At 35.5% G+C, this 16129-nt stretch overlaps 1 long non-coding RNA gene across 1 annotated transcript; it reads right to left on the bottom strand.

Moving 5' to 3' along the window:
- Positions 1-902: 902 nt before the first annotated feature.
- Positions 903-5221, bottom strand: LOC130936825 (uncharacterized). Its single transcript, XR_009068179.1, has 4 exons — positions 5073-5221; positions 1606-2073; positions 1381-1512; positions 903-1308 (listed from the first exon to the last, which is right to left on the bottom strand). It is a non-coding gene; the product is annotated as an uncharacterized LOC130936825 (long non-coding RNA).
- Positions 5222-16129: the final 10908 nt, after the last annotated feature.

Genomic DNA, 16129 nt, shown 5'->3' on the forward strand with positions numbered 1-16129 from the left:
ATATATATATATATATAATTCGAATATATTTTTAAATTATATTTTACTCACATCATCTTATATTATTCATCATCTCAACGAGTGTTAGAATAAGAAATTTTGTAAGAAAGAACTAAATTACATACAAAATTAAATAAATTAAAGTGTAATAAAAATTAACAAAATATAATTTACATTATAAAAGTCTTCAATAACATATCTTAAGATTTTAATACTTTTAAATTTGATCCGCTATAAAAATCATCGGTCATTAAAATTTTAATAAAGTAATATTTTTTTTAATATATGCAATTATATAATCTGTGAAAAGTTGTCTTTAAATTTTTTCAAAACTTTGTTTAAATAATTTTTATAACCGAAAAAGTACATTCAAAATTGTTGCTATTATCGAAGAAAAATAAAAAATTTAAATATTTTTATAGGGAGTTTATATATAGTAATATATGAAAAAATAAAATTTATTTAAAAATTAAAATTTATTTTATTTAGGACATCTTAATCTTTAAATAGATTATCGTATTATTTTTAGTTTCAATTACTATGTCAGTCCTTATAGTTTTATCAAATTTATAACAAGGTCTATATAATTTAAAGTTTACAATTAAATTTTTATATCGATTTAAATTTTGTAACTAGATTCTAATCACAGTAAATGTTAAGTGTGACCTAAAACCGCCATTCCCTCCTCCCTCCCCCCTCATCTTTCTTTTTTGTCTTTATCTCTTTTTTTTTGTTTTACCTGGTCATCGATAAATAGTTGTTAGTTAATTTAACTTTGGTGAATCGTGATAAATATTATTGGCGTCCCCAAGTCGTCGATAAAACTAAAATAATATTACCAGTACTCATGGCCGTTGATAAATTAAGGCGTGGACAAATTAGTGAATTTTATTTTATTGAAGGCGACGCCATCAATGTAATCAAACGCTGCGAAAAGGGTTTAGAATTACAATAAGTCATTATGTATCATATTAATCAATACTAAAGTAGACAAATTAATAACATAATTAAAAATTTAAATAATACGAACCATCTTTTTCTTTGTCACCCTATAAGTAGTTGATCCTCCCGTGTGCATGGATCCACCAATCTCGGAAGCTTTACTGCCTCGTGCCTTAGTCCAGGTCACCCATAATTATTTGAGTTTGAATACTCCTTTAGTCGGGTGAGAATATCGTCTGGGATTCAGTCTACAAGAGTACCGTTGTTGCAAATGTTTGATAGCATCTCCCGGAGACACTTGGTATCTTTTACCCGCCAGGCATTGTAAATCTTCTACTCTTCTCTCGGGACAAGCTCAAAGTGGTACTGCAATACCAAAAACAAGTGAATCAAAAAGAAACAAGTTTGTAATCTGAAATTAAAAAAAAAACTAATTACCTTAAATAATCGCCACAAAAGATTGCGAATTTCATCTGAAGCCATGATAAACTTGGGTATGAATTAAACCACCTATAGTGGATCTTGAAAACCCAAGTAATATGTTCCATCCTAGGTCTCGAAAGGTCCCAACTATGATCAACCAAGTTAGACATTACTATATATGCATGTTCTACATAAGTTAATTGAAGACGTAAATACCAACCAACTCCATCTTATACCAACCTCAGATTAGCAGGCTGCATAGATGTGACACCTTCTTTGTTGCTGTGGCTATGGTCGTGGCCAAGTCTGAGCCTAAGACTGTGGCTATAACAATGGTTGTGTTTAGTTCTATGTATGTGGCTATGGCTGGGGTTGAGGCTATGGTTGTGCTGAGACCATGGCTGTGACTGAGATTGTGGCTGAGGCTGAGGATGTATATATGGTTATGGCTGTGTTTGAAAGCCACTCATATCAGAAGATAGACCTAGAGTAAGGATCATGCTGATAGGGTCTAATCCCTATGACAACTGTGACTACAACCTGGGTGACAAGGTCGGTGCAAAAATCACAAGAGCGGTAGTAGTCGCGGTGGTAGTAGGTTGGGTGCATGTTGACGATGCACCTAAATCAAGTGGGATGGGCATCCCTTATGGCAATACCCCTCCCATCATCACGTCATCCTCGTATTGCTATCTCGTGCCATATCACCTAAACCAAGTATGAGTAAAAGAAGTTGGATAAATATTGTTATAATAAGACACTCAAAATAACAATAAATTGATAAAATAAAACACATGGTAAATATATAATAAACATATTTACTTGGATTCATTAGAAGACAGAGAGGTAAAATTATCATCACTGTCACCATCCTCATATTCCTTAATTACCTTCTGATTTCATTGACTTTAAAACAATTTAGGAGAATCTGTAGGTGAGCTATGTTCACTTCTGTGAAGTTCAACCACCAATTTTTTTTCCTTCACCCAAGTGTGCCAACTTGATTGAAGATAGACACCATTGGCTCAAATGAACCTTCATCATCGGGATCATTACGACCTACTCTTGTGCGACTAGATTTCACGAGAGGTTCAAAGTAGTAAAAACAGAAGTAGATAGTTTCTTTCAACATGTACGCCTCACATGTAGAACCCTTCTACCCGACTCTATTCTTGAATGACCTCTTATAAACACCAACTTGACACTCAAAGGGATACATCCATCGATACTGCACCGAGTCACACGCATGTGATTCATATGCCAAGTGAATAGGGAGATGTTCTATGACGTTAAAAAAGCCAGTAGATAAGATTCTCTCTAGCTTACAAAGGATGATTGGAATGTTGTGCTCTACTACACAAAGATTTTCTACAGATAGAGAGAGAACACAAATCTCTAAAACCTTGACTAAGCATTGTTAATAGCTTCCAAACTTGACTAGAAAACTCTCTTAAGGCCACCAGGAGTAGGCATTCTATGAAAGCATGACAATTACAACTTTTTTCGTGCCATGAAGTCTTTGATGAGTGACATTAAAACACCTGCTAAGGTTGAAGGCATAACCATCAAGAAGCCTCACCTCTTATAACCACCGACACGTGTTTAATTTTGTTCTAAAGTTAAAAAATAACACTCTTTTGGCTTAGCCTATCTACCATCCCCATTAACATAAGATTTTGTCCTGGCCTTCTAAGCCTATCCTAGCTTTGGGGTTATCTTAGGTTCTATGACTATCCATTACCGTGTAGATGACATTGTTGAACACGTTCTTCTTGATATGCATCACATCGAGAAAATAACGGACATGAAGATCCTTCCAATACAGTAAGTTCTAAAATATACTCTTCTTAGTCTAGTTATGTTCGTTATCATAACCAAAAAATTGTAACTAATGGCCTGTGTCAACTACTCTGGGATAACCCTTTAACCACAACTCTTCACCACTCAATCTGACAGGAGGCTCCTCATGTCCCTCAATATTCTTCCTAAATGTAGTTTGATTGTGTATGTAGAAATAATTCTCAAATAAAAACCTTCCGTGACAATCAAATCAAGATTTTTTTTCCAACGTACTTAAGTTGAGAAGCCTTAATGTCCTCCATGCAAATTGGATAGGATAACTTTCCCTATGCCATCTAATTGGACAACATCCAATAACCAGAAAAATTGTTAATTGTCCAAATTAAGGTGGCTTAAGTGTAAAGTTGACTTTAGATGACACATCATAAGTTAAAATCTAAGATATCACAACTGGTTCAATTCATCAACGATGGGTGGAAGATATACATCTATTTTGACTTTCAGATTATCTAGGTCGAGAATAACACAAGTTAAGAGCAAATAAGGATCTTTCATATACATATTAGGCAAAAGATTGTAAGAGAAAAAATGACAAGCCAACATGAATAATGGATACTAAAGTGGATGTTAGGGACAAATCCATCAAAACAAAGACCAAGCCTGATATTTCTAGGTTCGGTTGCAAAATGTGGGTGTTATTTTTATCAAATTGAAAACATTCTTCCTTATGAAAAGGATAGGTTATGAGATTATCTGTTTGGAGGTTGTTGAAATGCCACCTCAGGTGAGTAGAAGACTCATTGAAGTGTGCAACTATTGGAGCCTAAGGATTAGGGTTAAATAACGCATTCACTTGTATGGAACTTTCTTAGTATATTTACCGGGACAAATCTAGGCAAATAAAAAAACTTACACTCAGTTTGCTCTTCATCATCCTTGTAATGTATCATACAGTTGTTAAAGCAACAATATATTTTAACAGCCTTTGACCCCAATTACGAAGAACCTTCTTGGCTCCGTAATAGTTCTTGGGAATATCACTCGGATCCTCTACAACTTTCCTAACTAACATAATCACTTGGTCGCAAGAGTATAATGAGTTATTATTCTCAAATTTAGTTCCTAACATTCTAGTAGCAATTGATAGTTGTGAGTGAACAAATCCTTCCCGTAGAGGACTACAGATTGATTCTAGCATTCGATAAAATCTATGCGCCCTAGGTTAGGTTTTTCCCCCTTTTCTACCACTACATTAGGTTGTTGAAAGAAATCTACCACTATTGAATCATACCTAACAATATTATCCTCTTAGGAAATGACACCGGATACATCATCATGATAATATCCACCTATTCTAGAGCTACTTCCAATTTTTGAACTCTCTTCTTTGTAATGTACCCAAACCCAATAATGTGGCATAAATCCCTTCATCATAAATCACACCTAACATCATTAATAGTCTTAAAATATGTGCATTCACACTTGGCACATGGGCACAGAATTATTTTTCCTCTTCAACATTACAAATCTATTCTAGTATTCAAGTTTCTATCCTAAATAGGCATAATTGGTAAAAAAAATTTCAAGTTACAATTTATTTCCACTTGTATTAAATTATATACAATTTCAATTTCAATATGAATAAGGTTTAATCACAATTAAAACATAATAAATTACGATAAAGATCAACCTAATTGGGCAAATTAATCTACTGAGGCCGTCAAAAAAAAAAAAAGAACAATCCCCACTCCAACAACAAGCTCAGCCTTCAAATATCACTTAAAACTTGCAACAAATAACAATTCAATTGGGCCAAACATAAAGAGTAAAAAACTAAGGGCACACAAAACAATTAGAAAAACAACAAATTAAAAAAATTAAACTTATTAAATTGAAGAGAAACTCACTAAAAACACAATGGTGATGTCGTAATCTTGATTGGAGCTCCGACGACGGAAAAATGTTAGAGTAGTTCCGGCGAAGGAGAGTGTTTAGAGAGAGAGAGAGAGAGAGAGAGTTGTGAAATAAGAGAGAGGGAGGCCCTTCCGTGTTAAATTCGATCATTGGTAATAATGAATACACATTGTAAAACGAGGCGTTTTACTAGACTCATGCTGTCGGTAATAAAGAATCACGTACGAAGTTTGAAATTTTGGCGAAATAAATTTAGATTAATATTATAATAAATAAATTTAAAAATTAAATTTATAATTATTTAAACTTATTGACAACCTAGCATCCGGGAATTAATAACCATATTATTATTTAAAAAATAATTTTATTTAGTCAAAATTATTGATGTCCAGACTGTTGGTAATCATTATTAAGATTATTGTTTAATTGATAATGCTACATGTAATTTTTCGACGAACAAACCATCAATGATCCATGACTTAATTTAAGAAATTATAAACAACTAAGTCGTTAATAACGGTAAACGTTGATAATATAGGCTTGCGCCAAATAACATCAAGGTGGCGCGAAAAGTTACCGACATATGACTTTCGATAAATGTAATCCCTGAAAAAAAAAATAATGTCTCCTCTTATTACCGACGTCCTGACCGTAGTTAAATTCCACCTCATCGTGAGCCATCAAAACGGATGGTGTTGATCTATCCCTTTATTACACGTGCCAGTGTAATAGTGTGGCTGGAGCCGTGGTGCTACTGTTCTTGCTCTGTTTTGTGTTCTGCCTATTTGAAGGGGTTATATCAGGTAATGTTCTTTTTTATGAAAATCTTGTTTTAAATATATGACTTGTTTTATTTATGTATTTACCATATAGATATAGAACTAACCTAGAATTTTAGTTGGAGTGCATGGTGATTACTTAATTAGCAAATGGCTTCACTAAATTGAATAAGATGTAGAGTTGATGTATGATGTGTCTTTCTGCTAGTGGATTGATATTTGCATTGGTGTTTAGAGTTTATTACGAAAGTCCTTGTTCATTGTTTTATATGGTGTAAATATAGGACAAAACGTAACAAGAGCATATCTCCAAATAGAATAAAATATTGGCGATACTTTAGAACGGCACCTGAGAGAGAGAGAGGAGGGGTTGGTATATATGAAAGATGGAGACATGAAACGGAAAAAGAAGAAATAATGAACCGTAAAAAGTAAAGTTGTAAAAACATAAAAATATTATGATTAATTAAATAAATATTTTTTAAAAAAATTAATTTCAATTAAAATATATTTTAGTATATTCTGTGAAGTTAAATGTCTTTTGAAACAATAAAGACGCAATTACAAATTTAAAATTAAAGTAAGAACTCAATTGAAGATTTCTTAAATATACGAGTCTAATTATAAATTTGATAAAATTATAGACCCTAATAAAATTATTATACTTACTTTTATTTTAGTTTATATTTTTCATAAATTATTACATATTCATATATAATATATTTATATTTTCTTTTAAACACTACTTGCTGCTGTTATATTACAAATATATATATATATATATATATATATATATATATATTAGTATATTACATATAATAATAAATGTTTCAAAAAAATGGGAGGACTATGGCTACCTTATGCCCTTCTAGATGTGCCGTTAATCTTAACTTATTAATCATATTAATTGTTTGGAGAGTCAGAGATATAATTATTTGTGTATTTCTTCTCATGAATTTAAATTTAAAAAAAAATAGTTTATGACACAATATCAGAATTTTTATGACATAAAGTTTGAGAACTCAATTCTTATTGATCTCAAAAAAAAGAATTTTAGTATCAGATAAGGAAAAAGAAAAAACAAAAGTCTATGCAAAAATAAATTTACGTAAATCCAAAAGTGTTAGAAATATAACAATTCATGTGTTAGAAATTTAACATAAGGACATTAAAAATTAAAAAAAAAAGTATATACAAAATAATTTATATAAACCAAAAAGAGACTCTTGCATAATTTCAATTTTTTGAGTAACAAAATCAATTTGAATATGCAATTCATTCATTATTTGTTTCCCTTTAAATTAAATTATAAATATATATGTATACCTTGCTAATTGCATGTTGCAAAAACATTTCAATAAAATAGTTTCGTTATACATTTAAGTAATTTTTGTCAATTAAATTCAATCAAATTGGATTAAAATCCAACAAAATCACTCACATAATATGCACGTAAATAACATACTTCTTTTTCTTTAGGTGTTTTTTCTTTATCATTGTTCTTTTATTGTTGCTATTTGTAACATCCTGCCACAAAAAGCTTTATGCTTAAGTCATAAAATAGAGGTGGTGATATATTACGACCTCTAAAAATAAAATATATACATGGATATAGTTGAAGAAATTTGTAACTAAGAGCCATGAAGAAAGGTTTAAGCAAAAAAACTGTGAAAAGAAAAGCGTATTACACTCAAAACGTAAAACCAGAGAAAAGATAAGGGTAAGACATGAGTATATACAAAGAGTTGAGGGTAAAAATACAGAATATCAAGCTCCAGATACAATCTGCAAAACTAAGGCTGGCCGGAGTATAAATACATATATAAGCATAAGTATATATCCCAACATGCATAAAGAAAACACCTAGTTCTCCAAAAAGCCTATTAAAGGATTAATCATCATATATATATATATGAGAGTCTATGAACAGACAACTCCAAAATATAACTTTCCAACTTTGCTTGCCATAGAAACCTCCAGATACTCACCGAGGAACATCTCAACCTGCATCTGTAAACAACAACATAGATATAGAATGAGAACTAGAAGTTCTCAGCATGGTAATGGTGCCCATATACATAATATATAAGGTTGCGGGAAAGGAAGAGGCGATCCTAGAACTCCGACACTTAGATATAGAGCTTAGAGTTAAAGTTTAAAACCATAATAAAATGTGAGCTATCTAAGGTTCCTAAGTCTAACTCAATTCTACTTATTCCCTCAGCTTTTCGCCTTCCTCCAATCCTCCAAAACTCCGGTGCACAGACAAGCAATACATACAAAACAAACACAAGTAGGATATAAATACAGCAGGTAGCAATATAGCAGGTAAGCATAATAATCACATAGGCAAGTCCAACTAATGCATAATCAAACAAGTCACACATATACATATGATGTATGCCTGCCCTATGGGCGATGAGTCTCATCTCTCAGTTATAAAGCCAACCCGACATGTCCAGTAGCTACCCGGACATCGTCCTCTTGAAAAACTGGTGACCGGTACAGTACCATGATCCTCATCTGGTGAGTGGTAAACCACTTCGATCCCCACCATCTACGGGTGGTAAACCACCTCAATCTCCATAGACGTTTTCAATTGAAAAATAGTACACACGTGGGCAGTAAATAACCACGATCCCCACAAACACATTCACAATCCGTGGGTGGTAAACAACCACGATCCCTAAGTCCACCGTGATATTGGACAAGCAGTACACAACCATGATCCTTGCCAGGTCAAAACTCAAATTCAAAACCACAATCTTTTAAAATCTTAACCCGAAGCAAGTGGGACTAAGCCACAACCCTTGCATACTGCCCAGGTAATTCAAATCTCAAATCTCTTTTTCCTTTAAAACTAAAACCACCTCTTTGTAACATTTTCCAAAACCGTCAAAACAATTTTACTTAAAACCAATTCTTCTTTCAAAATACAAAAGAAAATCATTTATTAGTTAAACCCCTCAGTAAGACCTCTAGACATTAGGGGAGCGGTAACTGATGAGCGGATATTTTATACGCTTTTTGGGGGTAATTTCATGTAGATTTTAGCATGTTTTAATTAGTTTTTAGTATAAGATTATTAGTTTTTAGGCAAAAATCATATTTCTGGACTTTACTATGAGTTTGTGTGTTTTTCTGTAATTTCAGGTATTTTCTAGCTGAAATTGAGGGAGCTGAGCAAAAATCTGAGTGAGGCTGAAAAAGGACTGCTGATGCTGTTGGATCCTGACCTCCCTGCACTCGGAATGGATTTTTTGGAGCTACATGAGTCCAATTGACGCGCTCTCAACTGGGTTGGAAAGTAGACATCCAGGGCTTTCCAACAATATATAATAGTCCATACTTTTCATGAAGATAGATGACGTAAACTGGCGTTCAACGCCAGTTCTATGTTGCAGTCTGGCGTCCAGCGCCAGAAACAAGTTACAAGTTGGAGTTCAACGCCAGAAACATGTTACAACCGGGCGTTGAACGCCCAAAACAGCCCAGACACGTGAGAAGCTTAAGTCTCAGCCCCAGCACACACCAAGTAGGCCCCAGAGGTGGATTTCTGCACTATCTATCATAGTTTACTCATTTTCTGTAAACCTAGGTTATTAGTTTACTATTTAAACAACTTTTAGAGACTTATTTTGCACCTCATGACATTTTCAGATCTGAATTTTATACACTTTAACGGCATGAGTCTCTAAACTCCATGTTGGGGGTGAGGAGCTCTGCAGAGTCTCAATGAATTAATGCAATTGTTTCTATTCCTCCATTCAAACGTGTGTGTTCCTATCTAAGATGTTCATTCGCGCTTAATTATGAAGAAGGTGATGATCCGTGACACTCATCACCTTCCTCAACCCATGAACGTGTGCCTGACAAACACCTCCGTTCTACATCAGATTGAATGAGCTTCTCTTAGATTCCTTAATCAGAATCTTCGTGGTATAAGCTAGAATTGATGGCGGCCACTCTTGAGGATCCGGAAAGTCTAAACCTTGTCTGTGGTATTCCGAGTAGGATTCAAGGATTGAATGGCTGTGACGAGCTTCAAACTCGCGATTGCTGGGCGTGATGACAAACGCAAAAGGATCAATGGATCCTATTCCAACATGATCGAGAACCAACAGCTGATTAGACATGCTGTGATAGAGCATCTGGACCGTTTTCACTGAGAGGATGGGAGGTAGCCACTGACAATAGTGACACCCTACATACAGCTTGCCATGGAGGGAACTTTGCACTTTTCCATGCATGGAATATTACATTACAGAAATTCAGAGGACAAAACATCTCCAAAACTCCAACATATTCTCCATTAATAAAGTAACAATTACTTATTCCAAACACTTTTACTTCTTACAATTAAATCCAAATAACCTTATTGGCATCCTGACTAAGATTAATAAAATAAACATAGCTTGCTTCAAACCAATAATCTCCGTGGGATCGACCCTTACTCACGTAAGGTATTACTTGGACGACCCAGTGCACTTGCTGGTTAGTTGTGCGGATTGCAAAAGTGTGATTGCAATTTCGTGCACCAAGTTTTTGGCGCCGTTGCCGGGGATTATTCGAGTTTGAACAACTAGAGGTTCATTTTGTTGCTTAGATTAGGAATAATTTATTTTTGTTGTTATAGAGTCATTAAATTCTGAGTCCTTTATTCCCTTTTCAAAATTTTTTTTTCAAAAATATTATCTTTCTTTATCAATTTTTAATTTTTCTTTGAGTCTAGTATCTTGTTATAAGTTTGGTGTTAATTGCATATTTTATATTTTCCTTTAAATTTTCGAATTAGTGTTCTTTGTTTTTCCTTGATCTTCAAATTGTTCTTGTCAATTTTCTTGTTTGATCTTTGGTTTGTCTTGTTCTGTGTCTTTTCTTGTTTTTCTTGTGCTTTTTCAAAACATTAGTTTTCAAAAAAAAAAAACTTATTCTTATCTACAAAAATAATACTTTAAAATACGTTACATTTTTAGCTCAGTTGGTTAGAGCGTTGGCTTATGTTCTTGGCAACTGGGTATCTTCCTTTTAAAATCTCTTTTAAAAATAATTTTTCTTGATTTAATCTTGTGCCAAACTTTAAGTTTGGTGTTTTCTTGTTGATCTTTCTTTAATTTTCGAAAATTTATCTTGGTTTTCTAAAAATTTTAAGTTTGGTGTTCTTTCTTTTGTTCTTGGTGTTCTTGTGAATCTTCAAGGTGTTCTTGAGTCTTTCTTGTGTTTTGATCTTAAAATTTTTAAGTTTGGTGTTCCTTGGTGTTTTCCCTCCAAAATTTTCGAAAATAAGGAGCATTAGATCTAAAAATTTTAAGTCTTGTGTCTTTTGTGTGTTTTTCTCTTTCATCATAAAATTCAAAATTCAAAAAAAATATCTTTTCTAACTAATTTTAAACTATATTTTCGAAATTTTTATATAAAAATTCAGATTTCAATTTCAAAATTTTTCAATTCTTATCTTTTTTTAAGTTTTAAAATATATATATATATATATATATCTTTTTCAAAAATATCCTAACCACTTTCTCTCTCCTCAAATTTTCGAAAATCTTCATAAAAATTTTCAAATTTTTAATTTTTAATTTTCTTTCTTTATTTTATTTTTATTTTTATTTCGATTTTTATTATTTCAAAAATCAATTTTCTTTATATAATAAATTAAATAAAATAGACAATATCAACATCTATACCATCTCCCTTGCTCCATCATGGAACTAAGTGGAAATGAACAGTTCAGGAGGACTCTGGGGTCATATGCTAACCCCACTACTGCTTCATATGGGAGTAGTATCTGTATACCCTCTATTGGAGTTAGTAGCTTTGAGTTGAATCCTCAGCTCATTATCATGGTGCAGCAAAGCTGCCAGTATTCCGGTCTTCCACATGAAGAACCTACAGAGTTTCTGGCACAATTTTTACAAATTGCTGACACAGTACATGATAAGGAAGTAGATCAGGATGCCTACAGATTATTACTGTTTCTATTTGCTGTAAAAGATCAAGCTAAGAGGTGGTTAAATAACCAACCTAAGAACAGCATAAAGACATGGAAACAGCTGTCAGAAAAATTCCTGAATCACTATTTTCCTCCAAAACGGATGACACAGCTAAGGCTAAGCATCCAAGGCTTCAAACAAGGAGATAATGAATCCTTTTATGATGCCTGGGAGAGATACAGAGAGATGCTAAGAAAATGCCCCTCTGAGATGTTTTCAGAGTGGGTGCAATTAGACATCTTCTACTATGGGCTTACAGAAAAAGCTCAGATTTCTCTACATCACTCAGCTGGTGGATCTATACATATGAGAAAAACAATTGAAGAAGCCCAAGAACTCATTGATACAGTTGCCAGAAATCAGCATTTGTACCTAAGCAGTGAATCTTCCATGAAAGAAGAAGCTAAAACAATAACTGCTGAACTCAGTCCTGTAGATCAGGCTAATGAATTCAATCAGCAATTAGACTTTCTAACTCAGCAGCTAGCCGAATTCAAGGAAATACTACAGGAAACAAGAATGGCTAACAGGAATATGGAAGTACAGTTAAAGCAAACAGAAAAGCAACTGTCAAAACAAATAACAAAAGAATGCCAAGCAGTTCAATTAAGAAGTGGGAAAATATTAAATACCTCACTTCAAAGTAGCAGGAAGCCAAGAAATGAACAAATGGCTACTCAACATCCCTCTGAGGACAATCAGAGCCCAGAGAGGAATAATGCTGGCGCTAAATGCCCAGACCATGCTCATTCCTGGCGTTCAATGCCAGAAACAAGCATGAATCCGGCGTTGAACGCCCAAAGGAAGCACAGTTCTAGCGTTCAGATGCCAGTAACAGATAAGGAGTTGGCGTCTAACGCCACTCCAGCTTCCACCCCTGGCATTCAAACGCCAGTGGGGGATCAGTCACATACAAGTGCTGATAACAACCCTTCTAAAAAGGCTTCCCAACCCACTTCTGTAGGTAATAAACCTGCAGCAACTAAGGTTGAGGAATATAAAGCCAAAATGCCTTATCCTCAAAAATTTCGCCAAGCAGAACAGGATAAGCAATTTACCCGCTTTGCAGACTATCTCAAGACTCTTGAAATAAAGATTCTGTTTGCAGAAGCACTTGAGCAAATACCCTCTTATGCTAAGTTCATGAAAGAGATCTTAAGTCATAAGAAGGATTGGAGGGAGACTGAAAAAGTTTACCTCACTGAAGAATGCAGTGCAGTCATTCTGAAAAGCTTACCTGAGAAGCTTAAAGATCCCGGGAGCTTCATGATACCATGCACATTAGAGGGTTATTGCACCAAATAAGCTCTATGTGACCTTGGGGCAAGTATCAACCTAATATCTGCATCTATTATCACAAAGCTTGGTTTGACTGAAGAAGTCAAACCAACACGGATATGTCTTCAACTTGCTGATGGCTCCATTAAATACCCATCAGGCGTGATTGAAGACATGATTGTCAAGGTTGGGCCATTTGCCTTTCCTACTGACTTTGTGGTGCTGGAAATGGAGGAGCACAAGAGTGCAACTCTCATTCTAGGAAGACCCTTTCTAGCAACTGGCCGAACCCTCATTGACGTCCAAAAAGGGGAAGTAACCCTAAGAGTCAATGAGGAGGAGTTCAAATTGAATGTTGTCAAAGCCATGCAACATCCAGACACTCCAAATGACTGCATGAGTGTTGATCTTATTGACTCTCTGGTAAGAAAGGTCAATATGACTGAGAGTCTCAAATCAGAGCTAGAGGACATCTTTAAAGATGTTCAGCCTGATTTGGAGGAATCAGAGAGAATAATAGAACCTCTGAAAATCCCTCAGAAAAAGGAGAAACTTCCCAAACCCAAGCTTAAACCATTACCACCATCCCTGAAATATGCATTTCTGGGAGAAGGTGATACCTTTCCTGTAATCATAAGCTCTACCTTAGAGCCACATGAAGAGGAAGCACTAATTCAAGTGCTAAGGACACACAAGACAGCTCTTGGGTGGTCCATCAGTGACCTTAAGGGCATTAGCCCAGCCAGATGCATGCACAAGATCCTATTGGAGGGTGACGCCAAGCCAGTGGTCCAACCACAAAGGCGGCTGAATCCAGCCATGAAGGAAGTGGTGCAGAAGGAGGTCACTAAATTACTAGAGGCTGGGATTATTTATCCTATTTCTGACAGCCCCTGGGTAAGCCCTGTCCAAGTCGTCCCTAAGAAGGGAGGCATGACAGTGGTTCATAATGAAAAAAATGAACTGGTTTCTACAAGAACAGTTACAGGGTGGCGTATGTGTATTGATTATAGAAGGCTCAATACAGCCACCAGAAAGGATCATTTTCCTTTACCATTCATAGACCAGATGCTAGAAAGACTAGTAGGTCATGAATACTACTGCTTCCTGGATGGATATTCAGGTTATAATCAAATTGCAGTAGATCCCTAGGATCAAGAGAAAACGGCATTCACATGTCCCTCTGGAGTATTTGCATACAGAAGGATGCCATTTGGCCTGTGCAATGCACCTGCAACCTTTCAGAGGTGCATGCTCTCAATTTTCTCTGATATGGTGGAAAAATTTCTGGAAGTTTTCATGGATGACTTTTCATTATTTGGAGACTCATTCAGCTCCTGTCTTGACCTTCTAGCACTTGTTCTAAAGAGATGCCAAGAGACTAACCTGGTTTTAAACTGGGAGAAGTGTCACTTTATGGTGACTGAAGGAATTGTCCTTGGGCACAAAATTTCGAACAAGGGAATAGAGGTGGATCAAGCTAAGGTAGAGGTAATTGAAAAATTACCACCACCTGCCAATGTTAAGGCAATCAGAAGCTTTCTGGAGCATGCAGGATTCTATAGGAGGTTTATAAAGGATTTTTCAAAAATCGCCAAACCTCTGAGCAACCTGCTAGCTGCTGACACGCTATTTATCTTTGATAAGGAGTGTCTGCAGGCATTTGAGACTCTGAAAGCTAAATTGGTCACAGCACCAATCATCTCTGCACCAAACTGGACATTGCCATTTGAACTAATGTGTGATGCTAGTGACCATGCCATTGGTGCAGTGTTGGGACAAAGGCATGACAAGCTTCTGCACGTCATTTACTATGCCAGTCGTGTTCTAAATGACGCACAGAAGAACTACACAACCACAGAAAAAGAGCTACTTGCAGTGGTTTACGCCATTGACAAATTCAGATCCTATTTAGTAGGATCAAAAGTGATTGTGTACACTGATCATGCTGCTCTTAAATATCTACTCACAAAGCAGGATTCAAAACCCAGACTTATAAGATGGGTGTTGCTTCTATAAGAGTTTGATATAGAAATAAGAGACAGAAAAGGGACAGAGAATCAGGTAGCAGATCACCTGTCCCGAATAGAACCAGTAGAAGGGGCGTCCCTCTCTCTTACTGAGATCTCTGAAAACTTTCCGGATGAGCAACTCTTTGCCATCCAGGAAGTACCATGGTTTGTGGATATTGCAAACTACAAGGCAGTAAGATTCATACCCAAAGAGTACAGTAGGCAGCAATCAAAGAAATTGAACACAGATGCAAAGTACTATCTTTGGGATGAGCCGTATCTCTTTAAGAGATGTGCAGACAGAGTAATCCGTAGATGTGTGCCTAAAGAAGAAGCGCAGAAGATCCTATGGCACTGCCATGGATCACAGTATGGAGGACATTTTGGAAGTGAGCGAACAGCCACAAGAGTCCTCCAATGCGACTTCTACTGGCCCACCCTCTATAAAGATTCCTGAGCGTTTGTACTTAATTGTGACAGTTGCCAAAGATCTGGTAATTTGCCTCACAGTTATGCCATGCCTCAACAAGGAATCTTAGAGATTGAGTTATTTGATGTATGGGGTATTAACTTCATGGGACCTTTCCCACCATCATACTCAAACACTTATATTCTGGTGGCAGTGGATTATGTATCCAAATGGGTGGAAGCTATTGCAACACCCACTAATGACACTAAGACCGTGTTAAAATTCCTCCAGAAATACATTTTCAGCAGATTTGGTACCCCTAGAGTATTAATCAGTGATGGGGGCACTCATTTCTGCAATAAACAGCTTTACTCTGCTTTGGTTCGTTATGGAGTTAGCCACAGGGTAGCCACTCCATATCATCCACAGACAAATGGACAAGCTGAAGTCTCTAATAGAGAGTTTAAAACAATCCTGGAACAGACTGTAATTAACCGTAGAAAGGATTGGGCAAGAAGCTTAGATGATGCTCTGTGGGCATACAGAACAGCATTCAAGACCCCTATAGGGACCTCTCCA

This window comes from Arachis stenosperma, chromosome 6 (assembly GCF_014773155.1).
Source record: "Arachis stenosperma cultivar V10309 chromosome 6, arast.V10309.gnm1.PFL2, whole genome shotgun sequence".
NCBI classification, from domain to species: domain Eukaryota; kingdom Viridiplantae; phylum Streptophyta; class Magnoliopsida; order Fabales; family Fabaceae; genus Arachis; species Arachis stenosperma.